This window comes from Vulpes vulpes, chromosome 13, assembly GCF_048418805.1.
Source record: "Vulpes vulpes isolate BD-2025 chromosome 13, VulVul3, whole genome shotgun sequence".
NCBI lineage: Eukaryota > Metazoa > Chordata > Mammalia > Carnivora > Canidae > Vulpes > Vulpes vulpes.
The window spans coordinates 17,566,274-17,591,938 of record NC_132792.1 but is presented as its reverse complement, the minus strand read 5'-3'; the positions used below and the strand labels follow the sequence as shown (position 1 = coordinate 17,591,938).

The window sequence follows — 25,665 nt, the reverse complement described above, 5'->3', positions numbered from 1 at the left end:
GGTGTCAGTTCTGTATAAGAAAAGAATATTGTCTTCTGCTTACTTCTGTGGTTCCAGAACTCCTCTGATACCAGGACTAGCAAAGTGCAATGGAAGGCACTGACAAGGTCTGCTTTCAACCTCAATTTTGCCGCCGTCTCAGAAACAAACAGCGGAGTGAAAGAAAGGCTTGTGTCATACTGGAAAGATTCAACAGAAGAGCAACACACATAAGTAATCCAAGTTTTCCACAGCTGGTTCCAAGTGACCATTCCCAACTCCTCTCTGCCTCCTGCACAAGTTCCCACTCCAGGCACACCCCTACCTTGTGGACACATGGACAATCGGCTGGGCCAGGTCTCTCTCAGGTTTGCTCAGGCTGAGAAGGCCCCAAGGCTGTCCCTGCCTCGAGGCTTCGCTCTATGCAATGTTCCCCTAAGCTGTGGCACATCCAGTGTGTGAAGAAGATGATCTCAGCGTTGAACTCAGTATCTTAGTTTGGCATCCCCACCCCCCAAAAAGCAGAGCCTGAAACAAGGACTTGAGTGCAGGTGGCTTATCTAGAAGGTGATTCCAAGGAGTACAAATGAGGACTGGGGATACAGACAGGGGAGGGAGGAAAGTTAATACGGTGTGAGGGGGTCTACACTTGCTCACCTAGCTTTCACCTTTGCTATGGTGGGAGGTGCCTGACCCTTTTTTTCTCTCTCACATAGGAATTCAATTACTTGAGTAGTGGCAAATGCTCAGAAAGCCCAGAGCCCTTGTCCTCCTGTGTGGAGAACAATTTCAAACTATCCATATTTTAATAAAAATTGTGTACTCACAGCCAGGACTAGAACATAGATGCAATTTCTCTTTGAAGGCTGGGCTACCACCATACCTTCTGGTGATGGGGAGTATGGTAAATATATGGGTGAGGGCAAAGAGACTGGCAACAAGATAAGCAAGAGCTCACGAAATAATTTAGATCACCTCTGGCATACCGTGTTCAGGACAGCCCAAGCTAGACCATGAGACTGTGGGGGCAAATCCCCACATGCCCTTTGGGGTAGCCCAATGCTAAGCATACTAGACCTCGCCTACATCCAAGCTCTGAAGCTCTCCCCTCCCCCAGCTCCCCACTTCACCCCCATCCAAGTCTCCAGCACACAAGCCTAACATGAGCCAGAAAGGATAGATTTCATACTCTCCATACAACATCCAGTCAGCAGGTGCCAAATCCCTTGGACTCTGACCTTGTGACCCCATTCTGACAACTGGGTCTTCTCCTTATTCATCAGATCTGCCTACCACCTCCTGCCCTCCCCTGCTGTGAGTAAATCCAACTTCCCGAACAACTAGTTGACTCAAGTGGCCAGATCAAATTACTACCTTTCCCCTTTCTGCCGGACCCACTGTGATCCCTGCTATCCCAGAGCAAGTGATGGCAAGGTGGATCAGAGAGCCACACAGAAGTGCTGTGAGGGCCTCCTCAGCCAGGCCAGGATCTTCTACAAACCCACACTCTGAAAATACAGTGAATCAAGAGTCTTTCTTGAAGAGATGACTTACAGATGTCATACATTACTGCTCTAGTAGGACTTTGCACTAATCAGAAAATACTGCTTAATTGCCGGTAATCAGTGCAAGGCAAAAGTAGGGGATCACTCATAGTTACCTGGTGAGAGGGAGGGTGACTGATCACTTTACCCCTCCAGAGATAGTCTACTGGCCATCAAATATTTTCCAAGAGCTTCTATACGTAAACTTAGGCAGCACCTGAAAGGATTTGAGTTGGGCAAGAGGAACTATTTTCTGACCCTAATTCGGGGATTTGAATATTTGGGTGTGCTCCTTAGCAGTCTATTTTTTTTAAGATATTTATTTATTTATTTATTTATTTATTTACTTATTCATGAGACACGCACACACACACACAGAGAGAGAGAGAGAGAGAGAGAGAGAGAGAGAGAGAGGCAAAGACACAGGCAGAGGGAGAAGCAGGCTCCATGCATGGAGCCTGATGTGGGACTCGATCCTGAGACTCCAGGATCATGTCCTGGGCCCAAAACAGGTGCTAAACCACTGAGCCACCCAGGGATCCCCTCCTTAGCACTCTTGTGCAGCCTCCCTGTTTTCCAGCTTTTATAAATTTGAAGCACTTTGGGGGGAGGGGAGATGTTAAATCAGTGGTTTCTTAGCTGAATTCCAGAAACCTGCAGGGTGTCATAGAATCCTTTGTTTCTATGAAACATGCTTTAAGTATTTGTGTAAGATTTCACTTTTCAATGAAACTTTACTTTTGACTATTTAAAAAGTGGTCCTAAAAAGGAGGGCTCATGTATTCAAATGTGTCTTCATGGAACTCTCCGTGGGGGAGTACACAAGGTCTGGACTGCTGCTATGGGGCTATTTCACTTTGGTACAAATCCTAACATCAAGCTTCTCCTTGTAGCACGTCCTCGGCTAATTGCAGTAGCATCTATTATATAATGATGACCGCTTCCTAATAACTTACCTGTGCAGCCACGGTCTTCCCATCAGTACACGATCAAAATAAGATGCCGACACATACAGAAAACTGCAGCTGGCACCCCCAACTTCCAATTACAAAGAGTGGCTAACTGAAACAGCCTTATTACTCTAATTGGGTGGCTCTTTAATAAGTAACTATGAAATGCTGTGCTTGTGAAATAAATTCATACAAATACAACCCTTACACCATTTTTTACTTATGCTCTGTATTGGGGGACATTTTTATTTATGCCCTTTATTGGGAAAAAGAATAAGTCACAGTGAAAAATTAGTTTGAGACCACTGGTTTAGATAAAGATGGGGGGGTAACTCAAATAGTCCCTTCCAATTTGATTATTTTATCCCATCGCTTGTTCCAACTATATTAGAAAAATGAGATTTTAATACAGAAGAATATTCATGATGGTATGTGGTTGTTAAATGAACAGGAGGTTCAAATGAGCCCTATACAGCATGTTTTATATATATATATATATATATATATATATATATATACTCACATATACACACATACACTACATATTATATATGCTTAGAAAAGACTTAAAGTGTATATATCAATGTTATATACTATACAAAAAGCCAATCAGAATTATTTTTAGAAAGCAAAGCAAAGAAACATGACATTTCTCAATGTAGAAGTATAGGTGTGATTGGCATGTACTTCCAAATGCAGCAAGCAAATAAATGTGTGAGATAAGCCTGGGGTTTGCTAAGTACACTGTATATTCCTTCATTCACTCTCAGCTGGTTGCTGGCACAGAGACACACGTATATAAGCAGCATCTGCACTGGCTTAGGCATATAGGCAACTGGGTCTAAATTCTAATTCTGTCCCAAAGAGCTATATACCATCAGTCACGCCTCACCACTCTCAAACTTGAATTTTCTCATCTACAAAATGAAGATAGTGACACCTACCTCATAGGACTATTGTAAAAACAAAAACAAAAAAAGTGAAATATGCTTACAGCCTTAGCACTATGCCTACCCCATAGTGAAGGTCCAACAAGTGGCAGCAATTATCAGTCCCAGGATGTGTTTCCTGCCGTAAGGTTCTTCCAGTCTAGCGGGGCAGGCAGCAGGCACAGAGACAGATAAATTATGTTACGACCCCATCATCACTGCTACGGAAGCATGAAGGATACGTGTTGGGAATACAGCAGGTGTGCTTGATGCCATTAGAGCCAGGGAGTCTGAACCTCTTGCTCATTCACCATGAAAGAAAGAGATTACTTTTGGGTCCCTAAAGCTGGAAATCCAGGGGAAAGAGCAAAGAGCAGAAGGCCTTGGATCTTCATTTGCCCCTTCAGCTTTGGTACCCTGCAAAGATGCCCTGTTTCAGGGGACAATGAACATGCACGTGGGTGATATGGCTCTCAAAGCTCTTGGACACCCTGGCATGGTTTGGGCCCAGAGTGAGAGCTGTGGGCCCAGTCCTGCCTACTTTAACTTGCTCTAGTTGGCGAACATCCTTTGCTGCTGCTACGGAACACGGAGTCCCATCACTGTGTGTCACCTGCTACACCGGGGTGAGCGCCTCCTGCAACTCTCAGAATAAAGCTCTCTCTCCCCAGCAAGCTGAACTCCTCAACCCACACCACATTCCAGCTTTCAAACTCTGAAAGCTATTTTCAGTAGCAAGTCCCTTGTAAGGAACAGAGAGTAGGGAAGAGTTCCGAATAATCTGATGGCAAGGAAGCCCTAGATTTTAAAGATACAGCTGCAAATTAGCTCACAATATCTTGTACAGTCTCTAACCCAATTTAAGATTTGAGCTTTGAAAACCACTTTTTTTGGGGGGGGGTCTTTTATTATTTTGATGAAATAGAAAAGCAGATAAGACGAAAGGCCCCCAAACAGGGTGACATCAGCTAGAGAGGGAGAAAAGCAGAGAGAGGTGGGCAAGGAGCGCTGAAGGTGCGGGGAGGAAATGTACCCAGGGAGCCCGAACAGTGGTGAAACAGTCAGAGATGGAGAAGGCGGCCAGGGACAGGAGTCAGAAGATCACGGCAGCTGCTGATGGGATTTCATCCCGCATCCCTTCCATCACTTCTGACTTGCATGAACCACTCTGATTTCAGCTCCAGCTGTGGCAGGCCATTCCTTTAGACCCTGAGAACATGCCCCCCTCCTTTTTTTTTTTAAGTATAGCTGATATGCCGGTAAATCAAACTCCAATTCAAAAAATATACAAAAATAAATAAATAAAAAAAATAAAGCTGACACACAATGTTACATTAGTTTCAAGGATATAATATAACATAGTGAGTCTACAAGTTTATACGTTGCACTCTGCTCACCACCAGTGCAGCTACCATTTGTCACCGTACAAAGTCATTACAACAGTACGGACTATATTCCCCATGTTGCTGTGTCTTTTATTCCGGGATTAATTCATTCTGTAACTGGAAGCCTGGATCACACACACCCCTTCACCCATTTTGCCCACCCCTGACCCCATCCCTTCTGGCAGCCATCCCTTTGCAGAGAGCCTCCCATACTTGAGGCTTCCCAGAAACTCTGCTTCGGAACTTTCCCCAAAGCTGCAGAACCCACTCAGCCAAGTGCAGAAGATTTAATGTGAAGCAGGGAAGCAGGAGGTCGGAGAGGGAACAAGGGTAGGGTGAGGAGTTGGTGGATAATGCTCCAGCCTTCAAACCTAGGGTGGTGGCAGGGGCGAGTTATTCTAGTTGCCCTTGGAACACTTCCTCGAAGGGTGGCCGATGAGATTTAGCCCCAGCTGCCCAAAGTGGTAACCAGCTCCATATTTCAATACTGTGCTTGCTCTTCACGACTTCTCATTCTTCCCTCGAGCAATCTCTCTGCCCTCACTCCAGGTTCTGGAGGTTGCCTCCCAAATAAACTACCTGTGCCTCTGTCTCTGTTTCAGACTCTGCTTTCAGGGGACCCCAAACTAAAAGAGGACTGAGGGAAGGAAGCTGGTGGCAGCAGAAGCCAGAAGGGAGAAAGAGCACATGTTATATTCCTGTAGGTCCTCCAATACACAATATTAATCACAGTAACCTAGGGCAGAAAGGAATCCTTTTTTTTAATATTTATTTTTTTAAAAAAAGATTTTATTTATTTATTCATGAGAGACACACAGAGAGGCAGAGATACAAACAGAGGGAGAAGCAGGCTCCCTGCGGGGAGCCCAGTGCGGGACTCAATCCAAGGACCCTGGGACCACACCCTGAGCCAAAGACAGATAACCACTGAGCCACCCAGGTGCCCCTGACAGGAATCCTAAGACACTACCTATGTCTGTCTTCTTAACCTTAAGGCAGCTACTGGATCATCCCAGACAGAAGAGCCTTTCTTAATGCTATGTGAAAATTCCTCAATGTCCTTCACAAACCCCATGAAGAGTTGTCATTAGCACTGATAATGGCACTAGACCACTAGTACCAAAAGCCTAAAGGAAGATATTACTGTTAACTTGTTATAAACCGACCCACTCAATCTGATTGATGATCAAGTGGAAGGTCAGTTGTGTTGAGTTCAGGGCTCATTATCCTGAACTACTACCTCCTTTCCCACTGCAATAAGGGCTTCTGTTTTTACCATGTATTCGACAAGAGCTAAAGTTTTCCCCGCTCACCGCTGTGGCATAAGCAAAACGATTTTGCTCACTCTAATTTAAAAACTCTGTGCTCATTCAGTTTTAAGAATCTATTTTTTAACACTTACATTTAAAAAAATCATTAAATATCACTTAACAGCCTGAATATTATTTTAGCTCTCAGACTATCTCTTCTCTAGCTTCTTCAATATTCTCAGAGACACTGATAGAAATTTTGTATCACTGGTATCAGTGGTATAAATTTTATTGTATAAGAATTCATTTTGTTGCTCTGTAAAAGAAAAGAACCATATATTTTCACAGCAAAGCTATTTTCTTGATAAAATCCCCCTCTCTGGATTACATTTCTCTTTCAAGATGGAAATCTGTAATTCCCAGAATTACCCAAATGGCCAAAAAAATTTACAAGTAAATTTCAGACAGCATGTAAGATGAGGGTGGACATTTTGAAATAGACTCCCATTTAAATACTCATTACAGGGAAAATCACACTTCAGCAGAAAGAAAACAATTCCACTAGATTTTTTTTTTCTTTTCATGGTACAAATGGAAAAAAATCTGAGTTCTAAAAGGGAAAATTAGAGCCGTTATCTGGACTATTTGTGACAGTCCTCGGAATGGAAAAAAAAAAAAAGCAATCAAGACCCACAACGTAGAGAGTGCATTTAGCTGGTTTTAATTGACAATGAACTTGCAGTCATGTTTTGAAGAGGCACATCCTGGTGCTGTGGAATGGTGGAGGTAATTAAACAGTCATAAACATCTGAAACTGGAATGCTGACAAGAAAGCATCCTGGCATTACTAGCACTAATAGTCTAGTAGTCAATCTGCAGTGTTCCTCTTCAGTTTAAATAATGTTTGCCAGAATTCTCAGTCAACACTTGTCTCCCTCCCTTTTTGCATCAAGCTGCAGGAACTATGGATCCTGCTGTGATCAAGAGATGAAGAGGCACCAGGGTTCTCCTGAATCTCGGGGGCTGGAAGGCATGAGTGGGAGAGATCAGAAAATGGATCTCAATACAAGCCCTCCCCTGCTGACCAGCACAGGAAAGAACAGTATGGGATCTCTGACACGTGGGGGCAAAGTGTGCCTCACCTCGTTATTTGCATTTGCAATAACTGAATGAGCTGCAGAAACCTGCCTGAAACGTCAGGGATGTGTGCTGGGAACCAGGCTGAGGTAGAAAGTTCATTTTTTTTCTCTTTGGTGTCCAAGGACTGTGTCTACAGAGTGTGAAACCGTCTAATCCAGATAAGGGGCAGGCGAGTGGCATGAGGAGCATGCAGATCAGGGTTCAAGTTCTACAGCTGCCATTCACCTGAAGGGTGGATGTGAGAAAAATATTTTATTTTCTGCTCCATGTCTGGTCTGAAAGATAATGGTAGTAGCCATAACTATCTTATGGGGTTGATGTGAGCCTTCAATGTGATCCTGTATGCAGAGTGCTGCGTATGGCACCCAGTACAGAGTATTACCCAAAGGGTGAGTAATACTCACGGCCACTGCTTTCGGAAACAAGGAAAACTAATGCCATATTTTTTTTTCACAGTATGTACAATATTGTGACCAGACTCAGGGTGAAGTAGAGCCAAAACACCTTAGAGGAAATTCATGACAGAATGGAAATTTTTATCATCCCTGTGTAAAATCCACCATGTGCCTAGCACTGGGCTGCACGGCTTTCTATGAGAATTCTCAGTCTACTGATCACTGAGTGAATAAATGGCTAACAAATTCTGTGTGTGATTCCAAGCTTTGTGGTCTTTTAGTTACATCGCCTAGCTTTACATCTCATATTTAGAAGCCAGCTTCTGTGGCAAATCTTTCTGAGCTTTACTGTGGGGCAGTAGTACTGGGGAGAAAGCAAATATCCTTTCTCCATCCACTCCCTCTTGCCTGTTATCTTTGTGAATTATTTGTTAAGTAAAGTATTTATTAACTGACCCCTAGGTACTAGACAGTTTATTTTTATTTTTTAATTTTTTTTTAATTTTTATTTATTTATGATAGTCACAGAGAGAGAGAGAGAGAGAGGGAGAGAGAGAGAGAGGCAGAGACACAGGCAGAGGGAGAAGCAGGCTCCATGCACCGGGAGCCCGACGTGGGATTCGATCCCGGGTCTCCAGGATCGCGCCCTGGGTCAAAGGCAGGCGCTAAACCGCTGCGCCACCCAGGGATCCCCTTTATTTTTTAATTTTTATTTTTTTTTTATTTTTTTTATTTTTTTATTTTTTTTTTTATTTTTTAATTTTTAAAATATTTTATTTAAATTCAATTTGCCCAGGGGATCCCTGGGTGGCTCAACAGATTAGCGCCTGCATTTGGCCCAGGTAGTGATCCCGGAGTCCCGGGATCAAGTCCCACGTCGGGCTCCCGGCGTGGAGCCTGCTTCTCCCTCTGCCTGTGTCTCTGCCTCTCTCTCTCTGTGTCTATCATGAATAAATAAATAAAATCTTTAAAAAATTTCAATTTGCCCATATATAGTATAACACCCAGTGCTCATTTCATTAAGTGGCCTCCTTAGACACTTTATTTTCAAAGAATATTCTATTTCCTAACCAAGGTGCAGAATTGTGTAGAATGTGTTCTACTCTGTGGAAAAAGAATACATACATACAGAAGTATTTGAATATGTCTCGAAGAGTTCTGGAATATTCCTCAAGAGACTGGTAATTGTGGTTGCTTCTGGGAGGGGAATTGGGTGAATGAGAGAGAGGATGGGAGGTGAAACTTTTGGTTCTTATCGAACTATGCACTCCAAGCATGCGTTAATTATTCAAAATTATTTTTAAAATAACGTTTCTCTGTGAAGCTATAATTATAATTATTATTGGTTATTGTTGATAGCTCCATGCTCTGCCCATATGTTCTTATGCTTATCAAAGATACCCACAATGAAGGTCCTGTTGCTTTCAGAGCAGGCTGAAGGAGGGCAAGAACCATGCCTAACTTATCATCAACCTCACAAAATAACAGTGCCACTGGGAAAACACGTCTGATGTGAAATTCAATTTGTTGGATCCAATATTTCCACCCACATATTTTTTTCTTATTTGAGAGAGAGAGCATGAGCAGGGGGAAGGGCAGATGAAGAGGGAGAAGCAGACTCCCCACTGAACAGGGAAACCGAAGTGGGGCCTGATCCCAGGATCCTGACCATGACCTGAACTGAAGTCAGATGCTTAACCAACTGAGCCAGTCAGGTGCCCCTCCACCCACATATTTTTAAGCAGAGAGTGTGTGTTAATGGCCCAGGACCCTGAATACAATGGGCAGCTGTCCCATTGGCCACTATGCCAATGACTGTTCCATCAGGCCAAATTGCAAACACGAGGACTGTAAAAACCATCATTTCAGCTCAACATACAACAGATGCACCGTCCATTCTATCACCAACCCCAGAGTGATGTCCCATACACATATTCCATTGTTATAAATCCAAGTACCTGCTTAATCAAAGTGAGAATGTGCTATATGCCAGGGACTGTTCTAATGAATTCTAAATCTGCACATGGTGAGCTTAAAAGGGACCGCCAAATGAGTTTCATGTTGCCACAAAATGTTTTGCAAATGCTAGTATTACCCTCACTTACGCCTCTTCAATGTGTTTTACACACATATACGTAATTGATATTTACAGTGTAGTGCAGATAGGGTCACTGGGTTGAGGTAGAATCTTGTTCCATCACGAATTGAGTCACCCTGGGCAAGTTACTTAATATCTTTGCCCTTCAGTTTCATCTTCTATAAAGTGGGAATGATGACCTCTATCCTTCATGGTGATTTAAAGATTTTAAATAGTGTATATGTAAAGAGAGCTTAGCTTAGCTTACTTAGCCTGCCATGGGTGGCTTAATAAATATAGCTACCAAGAAAATGGACGGGTGTTTTCAGTTAAATGAATAAACTAGTTTTATAAATCTAGGTCAAATTATACCTTGTCTATTTTAGTTTGCTTAAGAGGGGGGAGAAAGATTGCTTAGCTTTCTCGTTTTTTTTTTTTTCTTTTGCTTTTCACCAGTTAAAGAAACTACAAGACCACAATTACTAAGATCTACACAGTTCCATAAAATGAGGTAGCAGCTCCTTCCTTCCAGGTTCAGAAAGAATGAAAGATGGTCAATGGCAGAGTATCGGGAACAAATCAACAGGATCAGTATCATCTCACTGGCCGGTTTTTGAAACCCCTGATGGGCCAGATTTGTAAGAGCTGACTTCTGAGATTTCCTTGACTACTTACTGTTTCGTCTGAAAAGCTTAGCTCCCTGGCCTTTCCAGGAGTTGCAGGATGTCAGTGCAGAAAAGGGACCTGGGTGAACACGCAGACATCAGGCTTAGGCCACAAGGGAGGGAAGTGGGGCCCACGGAGAGGACACTTGCCCTGAATTACTCGGAGTGCAACTGCCAAACCCAGAACCAGAAGCCAACCATGTAGATGCCCCAAGCAGAACCTTCCTCTGTCGTTAATGCACCCCAGCTGTTACAAGATACCCTGGGTTTAATTCCGAGAAATGATTATGACTTGTTAAATTTTTAACTTCCCCCTGAAATGAACTTCAACCGACAACACTCCACATTCCCAAATGCCATATAATTTCTGCAAAGGCAACTAGTATGATGATTTTATTTCATGAAAATGAGGGGACTATATAAGCAGTGAGCAGTGATTCAAAACTGGAGTTTCCTCTGACGGCCGCATGAAGCAATTTGGCTCTTTTCAAGATGCTTATCTCTCCGTGAGGGGATGAAAATTAAAAGTTGGAAAGCTCAAAACCTTTGTAAAGAGTTTTACTACTGACACTTTCAACAGGATATGGCAGCTGTGTTCTTTTCTTCCAAGGGCTCATATGACTTGTTGGTAAATCAGCTACTTTTTTAAGTCCCCTCTGGTTATCAAATAGCTTCCCACAATTTGTATGTTTACTCATTTCTGCAACCTTGAGCCACGGAGGGAAAGACAGCATCACAGTTTATGATTCAAAAAAAAAAAAAAAAAAAAAAAAGAAAGAAAGAAAAAGAAAGAAAGCTAAGACATCCGAAATGATGTTTGCCATCTCCAGCAGAGCTCATATTTAAAGGAGACTTTTTTGGTTCCTCCTCGTGTTTAACCAGAAAAGCAGAAATCTATCTCACTCTGAGGATGTGGGTTCTGGGTTCTTGAACATGAAAAGGTTTTCTTTTGCTTTCAAATCATTATGCCAGTTACTTCAGTTCAGAGTTGAAAGTTTTTATTTTGAAACAAAGGAATATTCTATGAATAGGGAGAGTGTACAAGGCTTCTTTGAGACACCTGCACGCTGCCAAATTGAAAGGGCATGGCTGCTTACATAATGGGCATAAGTCAACTCCATCTGCTTTCGCTTTGGGGAGTTTATACATTGGGATAAAACACATTCATTTCAAGGGGCAATTCGAACCATAACTATTAGGAATATCAAGAACGCTGGTCCATGTGACCAACATTACAGAGTAGTGACAGAGAACACTAATTTTACCTAATAGGCCCTGACTGAGAGTGAAATTATATGTATGGAAAGTATGAGGTAGCCAAATATCGTTTCTAAGAGGTACTCACAAGGTGGTTAAAAACAAACACACAGTAATTTACTTCAGAATCATTTGGTGGCCTGTTCCTTTCCTTTTCCTGGAATGAATCATCTTACCTAAGAAAGGCTTTGCATGGATCACAATGCCTATCAGTGTTAAAAAATCTGGCTGTGGTTTTAAATCAAAGGGTAGGAAGAGTGTCCATGGCTGACTACTGGTGGTACAGGCAGAGGTGTCTGTTGCACATTTTTCCTGAAACGTTGGTTCTATGATCAACAGGTTGCTCGTGGAGTTGCACGGTCCAGGCTCAGGGACTCTAGATCTCCAAGCAACAAGTCTGTCTGAAACTCCTGTTTAGCCAACCAGGTAATCTTTCTCTTTCTTCAACAGCCTGCTCTAAGGATGTTCGCTGGGAATTCCAAGCTCTTTGGTCCCTTCTGAAAGAAGGAATGAGCATGGCTCTGCGCTCTTGTTTACTAGGCAATGACAAATAACTAGCTCTCACCCCCACATGCAAACAACCACATCTTTTCTATTCTCTGCCATCTCTAAGCTTTCACTGATAAGATCCCTCAGGGACACAAGAGGTTGGTGATAGATTTCACAATACCGCACACTTAGCAATAGTAAGGCAAACTCTATTTAAACTTCAGGATCCCATAATCCCTATGGAGAAACAGGTCATGCCTCAAGGAGAAGTAGCTGCTGTGATTACTTTGTTGCAATTACTAGTTTAAACTAGTTAACACCAGATTTTCCCACTGTACTGCAAGATCCGGGAGGAAGGCACAATATCTGTCTTGTTGAAGGCTATCATCACCAAAGGTCTAAGTAATAATACCAACCTGCAGGCTTATCGTGAAGAATTAAGTAAGACCAATGAATGCGGGATCCCTGGGTGGCTCAGGGGTTTAGCGCCTGCCTTCGGCCTAGGGCATGATCCTGGAGTCCTAGGGTCGAGTCCCGCATCAGGTTCCCTGCATGGAGCCTGCTTCTGCCTGTCTCTGCCTCTCTCTGTGTCTCTCATGAGTAAATAAATAAAATTAAAAAAAAAAAAAAAGACCAACAACTGTAAAGACCTTAGTACAGTGCTCAGGACTTATCAAATATTCAATAAATATTGTGTTGAATAAAAATAATAGAGACCCACAAAGAGGAAGAAGGCAGATTATAACTTGAGAAGTTCAAGACTGGTGCCAAGTTGTATTTGCACAATAGTCATGAAAGCTAATATTTATTGAGGGCTTAACATGTGCCTGGCTCTATGCTACCTCCTTTAATGCCTGACAGCAACGTTAAGACCACTTAATAGGTGAAATTGCTGAGGCCTTTGGAAAATAATACAGCTTCAGTTATCAAATGAGCAGATGCAACTCTAGGGTTCTCAGCAGGATTTAGCAGTCTTCGCCGTATTGTGACGGCAGCCCCTCGCACACCGGTACACAGTGGGAAACAGGAGTCAATCCAGGGTGCTCTTAGAATAAAAAATAAATTTATTATTAAAAAAAACAAAACAAATCTCAATAAACTGCTGTACCACTGTGAAAATAAAATAATAAAATAAAATAAAATAAAATATTAAAAAAAAAAGGAGGAAGAACTGGGAGGAGAAAGGACAAGCAGAGTCAAAGTCGGCTCTCAACTACTCCCCCAAGCGTTTTTATTGTTAACTATGCTCTTTTGAAGGTAATCCTTAGACTGGTGGACAATGGGGAACTAGAGAGAGAACAGCTTAGGCTTTGCAGCAGGAAAAAGTTGGCTGAAAGTATGGTAGTGGTAGAGGGGGGACATAAAGAAAAGCTGTGAGGGACCACCTGGTGGCTATTCCATTAAGCTTCTGACTCAATTCTGGTTCAGGCCATGGCTTCAGGGTTGGGAGATCAAGACCCATTGGCATCAGGCTCTGAGCTCAGCATGGAGCCTGCTTCTCTCCTTATCCCTCTTTCTCTGACCCTCCTACTCATGTTCTCTCTCCCTAATAAGTAAATCTTTAAAAATAAAAGAAAAGCTGAGAGCCAATGAACACGAATCTGCTTACCTCAAAATTCTATCAAGGGCTACTTTCACTTGAGACCAAAACTTCCATGGCTGGAAATAACATTTCCATGATGTATGTAGGGAGTCCAGAAGCAAAGCATATACAAAAAGGCTTCACAAACACCTTCCAGTGAACCTGGTTGGATTTTATTAGAGGGCCTCTCCCTCAGTCTGGGCCCCCCAGGGATTGCCATGCCAACCATCTATTAATATGCAAGGGCTGATGTGGCAGGGCTAAAGCATGGAAGCCTTGGAAGCCAGAAGCCGGAGGAAAATTAAATGCACTTCATTCCCATAAGCCTTCTGATTACATTACCATACCGAAGCCACAGGCGCACATATTTTTTTCTCCTAAATCACACCTGGGTGAAGTACTCATTAGCTCTCACCTGTGTCTTAACAAGTTAACATTCTCAATTCTCTCTGTCTTAGTCTGTGGGGGATGCTGTAACAAAATACACAGACTGGGTGGCTTGTAAACAACAGGAAATTATTTCTCACAGTGCTGGAGGCTGGAAGTCTGAGATCAGGGTGCTGGCAGAGTCAGGTGAGGGCTCCCTTCCAGGTCCCAGAGTTTTCATTGCAGTTCTCGTGGTGGAAGGGTCTAGGAAGCTCTGTGGGGTCTCTTTTATAAAGGTGCTAACCCCATTCTCAAGGATTCCATCCCTCAATACCTAAGCACCTCCTGAAGGCCCTACCTACTAATACCATCACATCAGGAATCAGGATTTCAACATACGAAATTTAGGGGCACACATTCAGAAGATAGCACCCTCTCTGTGCTCTTTTCTATCGCTCTCCATATCTCTTTCTTCCCCCTTCTCCTCTCTCTCTTTCTCAACAGTTTTCAACATGGAATCCAAACTTAAATGTCAAATGGTTTGCTTGTTCATTGACATGTTAGCATGATGGAGCCAGCATGGTGACACAGTAGCCCAAGTGATGGATCCACCTTCAACCTGTCCTGTGACCTTGAACATATCACAAAATCACTCGGAATTTGTGTCTTTACCCATAATATAGAAGCATTAGAACTGTTTTCTCTATGCCATGGGGCTATGCAAAGTTCTTTACAAATGTTTCGTTTAATCCTCTCAATCTCATGAGACAAGTATGTATTATTACCTTCATTTTCCCAAAAAGATTCAGGATACCTATTTCACAGAGTTAATGCTCTAGATAAATCATATAACATATGAAAAATACTCTGTCAACTACAAGGCACCAAAGAAATGTTAGTTAGCTAATAATTTGTTTTCAGTTTAAATAAATACTATGATTTATACAATGGATGTTCTAAGAGGGGAGGGAAAGGCAATTTATATCCAAACTTGACATCATTTCCTATAAACTAGCAATTTTTGATAAAGAAAGAAATGAAAACATGGGCAGCCTGGGTGGCTTGGTGGTTTGGCGCTGCCTTCGGGCCAGGGCATGATCCTGGGGACCCGGCATCGGGTCCCAAGTCGGGTTCCCTGCGTGGAGCCTGTTTCTCCCTCTGCCTGTGTCTCTCTGCCTCTCTCTCTCTCTGTGTGTGTGTGTGTGTGTGTGTCTCATGAATAAATAAATAAAATCTTTTTTAAAAAATGAAAATGAAAACAAGCTCAGAAAAACCTAATTGCAAGCACTATCCAGAGATCGGGGGACACCCTGGAGTTCTGGAGTCACTTAGGGGAACAGGCAACTGTTGATACTCTTAATGGCTGAGAGAAGATCCAGGGTCAACCGTATCAGGGTCTATCTTCATGAGATCTGGCTTCAGCATGCTCTCCACCTACCTTTGCAATGCAGTCTTCATTTGCTCCTTGTGATCCTCCAATTCAGAACTTTTCTCAACCCTCTGTCATTTGTCATAATGTATAATCCCATTTTTCATCCCTGGTAGCTCTCCCAAGAAGACATGTGGCTAAACCAATCCCGTGAAGTGTTGATGAGTGTTGAGGAGTTACCATGTAACCCCTGAAAGTGGGAACCTAACAGTGTGGTAGGCCAGGAAATGAAGAATTTTAGGTAGGCCTACTTGTCACGAATCATCATAATATAAGCAGTAACATCCACCCAAACTTGTAAAGCATGTTTTGGATGAAGTAGGGCTTTCTTTTAGAGTCTACTGCAGATGATACAAAATCTTCTGTGAAAAATAGGATAAGGAGTATTATTTTCCAGGCGCCTGGGTGGCTCAGTTGCTTAAGGGTCCAACTCTTGATTTCAGCTCAGGTCATGATCAGGGTGGTGAGACTGAGCCCTGCATCAGGCTCTGAGTTAGGGGTGGAACCCACTTAGGATTCTCTCTCTCCCTGGCCCTCTGCCCCTCCCCACCTGGCATGCTCTCTCTCTCTCTCTCTCTCTCTCACACACACACACAAAAGAAAAAAAAAAGATTTTTTTTTTTCAAATAAGGAAAGCAAGTCTTAGAGAGGCTGAGTGATTTCTTTCCTCCTGCTTTCCCTCAACACACCTCTTCCTTCCTTCTTCAATGTAACAGAAAGTTTCCTCCTTATAATTCCCCATTCATCCTAGCTCTGTCCTCAAGAACTGTCACTGAATATTATCAACCAAAAACCTAAAAAAAACCACTTTCAACCTCAGAACATCAGGTACCTAAAAAGCCCTATGTAAACTGCAAGACTCAATACAATATAAGCTATCTAACTTAACATAACTTCATCCATCATTTTTTGTTTTTGTTTCATTTTTTTTTCAGCAAAAATGACAACATTTTTATTGTTGCTTGGGTTGTTGTGTTTTTTTTTTCCATTCAAAGAGGGCAGCTCCAATAATTTCTGAATCTGTGCTCCATTCTGTTCCAATAAAAAGTAACCAGAAGACCTAACTCATCAACCATTTCTGCAATTCAGGAATAAGCTAAAATTTCAAAGCAAATCATTGTTCCTAAGAATTGTTCTTCAGTCTGGCAGCGGAGGTGGGTGTGACATGGGCACAGCAGTGAACTATGGAAGCCTAAGTCATCCTCAGAGTGGGGCAGATCTCCCCTGTGAAACTGTGTCCAGAGCAGTGTTCACTGAAAAGCTCTTGTGATTTCAAGAGAAAGAACAGAGTTAATCTGGAAAGAGCTCCATGCATTATTGGAATTATTTTTAAAATAATCCCTCTCCCTTCCCAATTTACCTACACCCCGTGCATCCTCAATCAGGGAGCCCTGCTGACAGTAGCAGATGCAGGGTCTCATTAGGTACCAGGACCCAGCAGGGCTGTGAAGTTGAAGGGAAATTGGCCCAGCCTCTCCAAGGAAATAAGCTAGCCTAAGGAGAAGAGAGGAATTCCAACAGTGGCTATTGTTCTGGGACAAAGGCATTCAGTCTGAGTTCAAACACAAAAGGGTCCTTCTGTCACAAAAGGGAATTTCCCAAGGAAGACTAAGTATTTCTGTGCAAGCATTTAGGGACTCAAAGGATGGAGAGCAGGACAGGAGGGCTCCTGATGAACCAAAATTAACTTTTGCAGAGGAGTTAAAATGAGCTGTTACGTGATGTTGGATGGGAAATATTTGGGTATCGTGGAAGAAGGAAAAGAAGAAAGGGTCAGAGAAGCTCAGGGTCCCCGATGTTTGCATTGGGATTAAACACATCTCAAGAGCTTTCATAACAAAAAGATTGATGTTGAGTTCCACACTCTCCTGACATTTACCTCAACTACTAGGTATTAAATATTTACAAATCACTTGGGCTTGAATAGTGCTTCCTAATTCTTCTTCAAATTTTTGCCTTCCTCACAGAGAGGGGAGTGTTACTATCATTCCTATTTTGTTGGTCAGGAAGTGGGAGAGGAGGTCATAAACGCCAAGTGACTTATTCAAGATGGCCAAGTTAATGGAAGAGTTGGGGCTGGCATGGGTGATAAAGATGCAGTCAGGCATGAACCCATATTCCCAGAATAACCAATCCAGTCCCAGGAAAAATCAGCTAATGAGACTAAAAGAAATTCAACAGGAAAGCAACTGCCTGCTTCCTTTCTAAAAAAAAAAAAAATAATAAATAAAAAAAAAATCTATGATCTGTGCTTGCCATAGGCAAGACACTGGATTCTTCCCCCTTTCCACTTTTCAAATTTTGATTCTTTAATTTTGGTCACATGAGAAGGGCTGGAAGGGAAGAGGAGTAATGTATGACTTATAAATATGGCCGAAGGGATGCCTGGATGGCTCAGTGGTTGAGCATCTGCCTCTGGCTCAGGGCCTGATCCTGGAGTCGTGGGATCGAGTCCCATATCAGGCTCCCTGCATGGAGCCTGCTTCTCCCTCTGCCTGTGTCTCTGCCTCTCTCTCTTTCTGTGTCTCTCATGAATAAAATAAATAAAATCTTTTAAAAATAAATAAATAAATATGGCTGAAGACAAGGTGAAGTCCACAGCAGCCACGCCCTGATCATGCTTTCCATGTATGCTGAGCCATGAAGCTGTCATGTCAAGAACATGGCATATGCTCTATTTTCTATTTTACACAATAAAGCATCCAAGTTCAGATTCTCTATCACCTCTACATCTTTCTTGTATAGAGTGATCCCTCAACGAGACATCACCCATCCTTTGCTGGATTTTGCAGTCAGACGATAATAATGACTAATAGTTATAGAGCATTTAGATGCACCAGACACATTATCAACACATCGAATCTATTTACTCAATCTTCACGGCAACATTATGAAGTGGTTACAATTATTACTACCATTTTACAGATGTATAAATGGGGGCTCTGCATCCTTTTCATTCATGCCAGCCCCAACTCTTCCATTAACTTGGCCATCTTGAATAAGTCCTTGGCATTTAGGACCCCCTCCCCCACCTCCTAACCAACAAAATAGGAAGGATAGCAACACTCCCCTCTTTGTGAGGAAGGCAAAAATTTGAAGAAGAATTAGGAGCACTATGCAAGCCCAAGTGATTTGTAAGGCTGATTACACCACAGGTAGTCAGCAACAGAGCAAGGACTTGAATCCGCAGCTCAAGCTCACTGTTTTTTTTATTTTTTAAGGTTTTATTTATTTATTCATGAGAGACACAGAGAGAGAAGCACAGACATAGACAGAGGGAGAAGAAGCCTCCCTGTGGGGAGCCTAATGCGGGACCCATCCTAGGACCCTAGGATCACCACCTGAGCTAAAGGCAGATGCTCAACCACTGAGCTACCCAGGTGCCTCCATAGCTCAAACTGTTAATCACTTAGGCACAGTAACATTCTCGCAGCTTCTGTCCATACCCTTATGTAAAGCCATGAGTTTGCACACAAGGATGCATGTTCTTGGTGTTCAATGTAACCACTTCCACTTCTTATAGCTCTTTTTCTCTTAGATGAGGCATTTCTTCACATGATCATATCCCAGATGTATATCCAGATGTATGACCAAGTCTTGATGGCAACTATTGAATGATTTTGTTTCTTTGAATTAAAAATCTATAGGTAACTGATTTATGTTTTCTGCACTGGTACTCAGATATACATGATTAAAACTGTAACCATATAATGCGGTATTTTACCCCCTTCTGATTTTTAAAAATGTGAATCTAAGCATCTTCCCCATTTTTACCTTTATTTTTTATTTTTAAAGATTTATTTATTCATGAGACACACACACACACACACACACACAGAGGCAGAGACATAGGCAGAGGGAGAAGCAGGCTCTTCGCAGGAGCTCGATCTGGGACTTGATCCCGGATCCCAGGATCATGACCTGAGCCAAAGGCAGACACCCAACAACCACTGAGTCACCCAGGGGTCCCCCCCCCCTTTTTGGATTTATTTATTTACTCTTATATGAAGAGTCTACAAGCTATATAGCCCATGGGCCAGTCTGGCTCTTGGCTTGCATTTGTAGAGCCTGTATGCTAAAAATAGTTTTGTTTTGTTTTGTTTTGTTTTTAAGGTTGTAAAATAGCATAGAAAGAAGAGGAGGAGGAGGAGGGGAAAAAGGAGAAAAAGGAAAAAGGAGGAAGAAGGACAAGTGTGTATTAAAAAGCATATGTGACCTACAAAGCCTAGAACATTTACTCTTTGGCCCTGTATAGAAAAAAAACTGCTGATCTCATATTTTATATAACTCTAGGATTTGCCTGAAAAAATGTATTTTCTTTTTCTCTAGGTATTTTGTTCTGTCCATTGCCATGATCAAATATCTCTTCATCTGATCAGCTCATATCTGAGGAAATAAATCAAAACAAGATCATACGTATGATGGTGGCAATAAATAGTAGCATAACAGATCATGTGCATATCTTCCCAAGTCAGTATGTGATGACTTCGTCTTGGTACCTGGCAACAAGCACAGTGGGAGTGTTTACACCATGGAAATTGGCAAACACTGCCACCTCTTACCTAACTATATGGGAGAACAATACATCATAGTAACTACTCATTCTTCAAAACTATCCTAGGGTCAAGATTAAAGTTGGGTATGTGTAGGAGATACATATAAAGACTGCGTTTTATAAAATATGTTGAGAGGGACGCCTGGGTGGTTTAGCGGTTGAGCATCTGCCTTTGGCTCAGGGTGTGATCCTGGGGTCCTGGGATCGAGTTCCACATTGGGCTTCCTGCATGGAGCCTACTTCTCCCTCTGCCTGTGTCTCTGCCTTTCTCTCTCTCTCTGTCTCTCATGAAAATCTTAAAAATAAATAAATAAAAATAAAATTTAAAAAGCTGAGAAAGTAAGAGTTTACTTTTTTAAAATAGATTTTATTTATTTGAGAGAGAGAGAGCATGCATGCAAGCATGAGCAGGGGGAGAGGCACAAGCAGACTCCCCTTTGAACGCAGAGCCCAATGCGTTCCCAGGACCCTGAGGTCACAACCTGAGCCGAAGGCATACTTTTAATTGACTAAACCACCCAGGGGTCCAGATAAAGTAAGGGTTTAACTCAAGAGTCACAAACCCAAATATCCACAGGGGCTGGGCAGATAGAATATACACCTGAATGGGTTGTATAAAAAAACAATTGGAGGTAACAAGTCTGTGCAAATAAGAGAACAAAATCAAAGACATTCAAATTTTTTAAAAAGAGAAGAAGAAGAAGAAGAAGAAGAAGAAGAAGAAGAAGAAGAAGAAGAAGCAAGTCCTTTGTCAGTCAAGCTTTAAAACACTGCCTGATAATTTATGGCCAATGGCTTAAAGAAAACATTTTAAGGCAGAAATCTGTGCCTTTAAAAACATTCTTCTGCCTCTCCTGGGCATTGTGCTGTGTTGGTTTGAAAAGCAATAAAAAGGATTTTCATGAAATATAAGGAAAAGTGTACTGATGCAGGATTATTGAGTAAAGGATGAATTACTGAGACAGGTAACTGGCTCACCAGTCCTGGAGGATGTTTTCAACAGCATCACATTCATCTGAGGTCATTTATTTTTCTACAGAAGGTGGAGAGATTCATTGATAGGATGCCCCTAAGCATCCTGCCCTAGCTGTAGGAGTAGAAGCTTCCTCCTACTTTTGGGGTAGAAGTTCTCCCCTTTTTTGGACATTTGTTAACTCTCTCAAAACATATGGGTGGCACTTCATTAGGTTGTTCCATTCAGGAGCTTTATATGATCACAGACTGGAATCATAGATCTGCCTCTCAGAGTAAGAAATTTCCTTCCTCTTTCTGGAAATTATCAGACTGATAGATTTTTGTTGTTGTTGCTGTTGTTGCTGTTGTTGTTGTTGTTGTTGTTGTTGTTGTTGTTGTTGCTTTTGATGGGGAATCCCATATACATGTCAGAGAAGGCCCCAAACACAGCATGTATTTCTCAAAACTAAGCCAGGGCTCTCCAGTGGCTCTTGCAAGAGGAAGGGAGGAGTGAGAAGACAAGTAAAATCAATAGTGACCCCAGCGATCAGACTTATGGCAACTCTCAATTCAGGTTTTTAATAATGACTGGGAAGAGAGAAAGTATATAGATTTCTAAGTGTGCAAAAATGAGACATTCCAAAGAAATGTAAAGTGAGGTAGAGGTAAACTACAGGAAGCTCTCTTGCTGCCCTGCAGAGGGACACCAGAGAAAGGGCTGCCCCTTCCATGAAGATGAATGAAAAAAAATGCATTTAGGGAAAGATGACACCTACAGAAAAAGAGTGTGAACCACCCTTGCAGTCACAGAAAAGCATGGAGGAAGCAAGGATGCTGTATCCTAAAGATACCATCGAAGGTGGGCAAACAATTCTGCATAGGTAAGTCTGTTTTGTTCTTTTTGTCCTCCATCGACATTGCATCTATTATGTGTTAGGATCAGGAAATACTGTAACTAAAGTGGTTTAAAATCAAATGACTAAAAAGCCTTTTGCATGTTTGCTTTTACAATTGCCGTGGACTGAATACTCGTGTCCCCCCCACACCAAAATTCCCATTTCGAAATCTTAATCCCCAGGGTGATGATTTTAGGAGATGGGGCCTCTGGGAGGTGCTGCTTCTTCATAAATGAGATTAGCGTTCTAATCAAAGAGGCCCAAGACCTAGAACTGTTGAAATCACTGGGAGGTGCTGCTTCTTCATAAATGAGATTGGCGCTCTAAAAAAAGAGGCCCAAGATATAGAATTGCTGAAATCACTATATGGAACTCCTGAAACTAATACAACACTGTGTGTTAACTCTACTGGAATTAAACTTTTTTAGAATGACAAAAACAGAAAATAAAAAAATAAAAATAAAGGAGGCCCAGAAAAGCTCCCTTGTCCCTTTTGCTGTGTGAGGACATAGTGAAAGTACAGCTGTGTATGAACCAGGATGTGGGCTCTCACCAGACATTAGAATGTGCCAGCATTTTGATCTGGGACTTCCCACCACTGCAAGAAATAAATATTTATTGTTTATAAGCCACCCAGTTTATAGTTTTTTCTTATAGCAGCCTGAACAGACCAAGGGAACAATCAATAGTCACTTATCAGGAAACTGGAGACCATTAGGTGTATGCATAACCATGTGACAGAGTCACTGTTGAACCAGAGCGAAAGCTCACTGCATGCTAATGGTGGGGGCTGCCATTTGGTTCTAAAATTTAAGGCAAAAGTCCTGAAGGATGAGAAATTTCTCAATGTTTTCTACATGGCACCATATGTGCAAACTTTTAATGTAATTCTTGTGTACATTCAAGTCAACAGAACTCCTGAAGAAAAGGTCAAAAAGTTCTACAAGCAGATGTTAGGACAATAGAGCCATTCTGCCTTTAGGATAACAAACTCGAGCTGTTCATGGAAGACAGGTACAAGTGTTCTCACTTGCCTGCTGGGTATCTGGTCATTCCACTAACATAACCCAAAATGCAAATTAAAAGACTTGCTTTTTCTCTTACGAATATTAAGGAAGGTGTGGAGTTGGCCACTTGGCCCAGAGCCTTTGGGTTCTCAGTGATTGCATTATGGAAGCAGAAATTCTTCTTTCTGGATCTTTCTGTTCAAATGTACTTCAAGGAAACCTCTGATTTGGGAGGCCTGGGTAGCTCAGTGGTTGAGCGTCTGCCTTCAGCTCAGGTTGTGATCCTGGAGTCCTGGGATCGAGTCTCACATCAGGCTTCCTGCATGGAGCCTATTTCTCCCTCTGCCTATGTCTCTGCCTCTCTCTCTGTGTGTGTCTCTCATGAATAAATAAATAAAATCTTTAAAAAAAAAAAAAAAGGAAACCTCTGATTTATAGGAACAGAGTATGTGAGGGCAATCCCAATGAGGCTTAATCTTCAAAAGACACAGATCTTAAAATGACACCGAGGATCTGACTGTGTTTCATTATCACTCAGAGTCTGGAAATTGCAAATAACACAGAGGTAATTATGAAAACATACGTGACACGGTTTCCTTGGCTTCTCGATCAATGTTCTGATACCTGGCCAGCATCACTCTAGGTAACTGACGGCTGTAAATGCAAGCTGGAGTAGCCAGACCATATTAGGAGAAAGCTGAGTGAAGGGTCACACACAGGTCTGTGTTCACAGGGCTGTGCATCCGCGGAGGAAGTCACACATCTCATGGAGCCTGATTTGCAGCAAAGGTGCAAGTAGTGATTCTTCATCTCCTGATAAACTGAGACCCTCTTGGAATCTCTGAATACAACATTAAATTAACAGCAAGTTGTCCAGCGAATAAGGCACATTGAGAGGGGCAGGAGACTCCTGTGAGTTTTGTGGGTGTCAGCATTACTATGTTGGCAGGTGGTACTGAAATTGCTAGAATCTTTGTTTTAGTTTGTATGTCTCAGACAGGGCACAGGGCACAGGGCAACAGTACTGTTGTTATACCATAGGGCCCAATGAAAGAAACATCAGGCTTTCTTTCTTTCTTTCTTTCTTTTTTTTTTTTTTTTGGTCAGGAAATCCTTCCTCCAAAAAGGTAATGTGCCAGGGAAATTCATGTCTTTGCTTCCATTTATTTCCAGATTTATTAGGAAGAGAAGCTGATTAAATCAGCCTTGAAAGAAGGTTCATCTACTTCTCTCACACTAAAAATTTGCTAGTATTTCTCATTTCCCTCTAAAAGCAGACAGATCCATTTAAGCAAAGATCAATGTTAATGCAATTCCCTGAACTAGAAAGATGTAACGGGTTCCTAGAGCTACACAAGGAGATGATCATGAACTGTCACTTGTCTTGGTCCTTCTTCCAGCCTGCGGGCCGACTCTTCTGGAGAAGAAGGATCATCTCACTCATTCAGATACAAAATAACTTTTCAGTTACTCTTAATATGTTTGATATGGCATTAATTCCATTGTTTATCAGTAAATAGAATGTATAGTTGCAGAGGGCTCAATGGGTTTAACGTTTTCCTTTTATTTTAATCTTATTACTATTTTTTAAAATGTTGGTAGAGTTTTTCCTGAACAAACCAAACCCTAATAGATGCTACACATAGATTAATCTGGAGCATATAAAGGCAGTTTAATCATGAGTATATGCAGAGCTTTCAGCCACTTTTATCAATTTACCCTAAGAAAATTATTAAGAGTTGAATAAAGATTTAGTATGTCAATATGGATACTCTGTAATAGGTAAGTAGAAAGCAACATATATAGCCAACAACTATTTTATATTCATTCCTTCCAGATGTACTCTAATGCAATGAAGAATAATCATGAATTTTTTTCTTTTTTTTCCTCTTCTCTCCTTCCTTCCTCCCCACCTCTTCTTCTTCCTTTCCTCCTTTCTTCCTTCCTTCCTTTCCTTTCATTCTTTCTTTCTTTCTTTTTTCCCAATAAAGATGTCCGTGGTGGTATATTTTAAAGTAAAAAAGGCAGGTGACAATACAGAATATATAGTGTGGCCCTATCCTTGCTTTAAAAATATGTATCAGCATATCCATGCTCCCATAGGTACTTATACAAACAAAATAACCTAGAAAAACATACCGATTTTTTAAACGTAGTTGTTTCTGTGTGGAGAGACAAAAAGTGATTATTTTTTCCCTCTTCTTCCCTCTATTTTTCCCCCCACAAGAAATACATTTTATACGTTATTAGGCATTTTCTGTTGAATGAGATGTTGAAAGGACTTGTTTGCCAGAATTTTAACTACTGGATGCTTGCAAAAGAATACCTGTTCACTTCGCTAAGTCACCCAAACCTTGCACTCCCTTCTCCTTGGCAATCCAGTGGCCTTCTCTTAGAGAAGTTACACTCTGACTCTATTCAAACAAGCTCTGTCTGTTGTAGCAACAGCTGACATCCTGTCCCATTCCCCTGAACGTGAAGACTCCTGCATTCTCTGTATTTAGATCAGGGAGTTGTTTGTTTGGGAGTGGGTTTTTCCTCCCTCTCCTTTTTAACTTGCTCTAAAAATATATGCACAGAAATAAAGATGACGGAACACAAAAAATTCGGTCCTCATCCTTCCGTGGTCTGGGAATTGTGGTCTGGAAATTCAACACAAAGGATTTGTTTTCTGAAGCATCTGGCACACGCAAGAATCGTGAAGACCAGAGAGGAAGGGGGATGGTGAAGTGATTTGCTGTCTGGGAAAGCCAAATTCGTGCATCAGGAGGCCACAGGATGGCTCTGGAACCGCCCAGGGAAGGAAAAACAGTTTC

At 41.9% G+C, this 25,665-nt stretch overlaps 1 protein-coding gene and 1 long non-coding RNA gene across 3 annotated transcripts in view; one reads left to right on the top strand and one right to left on the bottom strand.

The window, feature by feature from the left end:
* The window catches only part of LOC112915953 (uncharacterized), a 38,494-nt gene extending 16,562 nt beyond the window's left edge, over positions 1 to 21,932 (top strand). The window contains exons 3-6 of one of the 2 annotated variants that reach the window (XR_003234213.2): positions 6,991 to 7,263; positions 10,106 to 10,287; positions 11,911 to 11,997; positions 19,767 to 21,932. This is a non-coding gene — a long non-coding RNA (uncharacterized lncRNA). The remainder of the gene's footprint in view (positions 1 to 6,990; positions 7,264 to 10,105; positions 10,288 to 11,910; positions 11,998 to 19,766) is intronic. The other variant, XR_003234214.2, reaches the window with a different exon arrangement.
* SNTB1 (syntrophin beta 1) overlaps positions 1 to 25,665 on the bottom strand; it is a 232,020-nt gene that overhangs the window by 156,150 nt on the left and 50,205 nt on the right. The gene's annotated exons all lie outside the window — the stretch shown is intronic.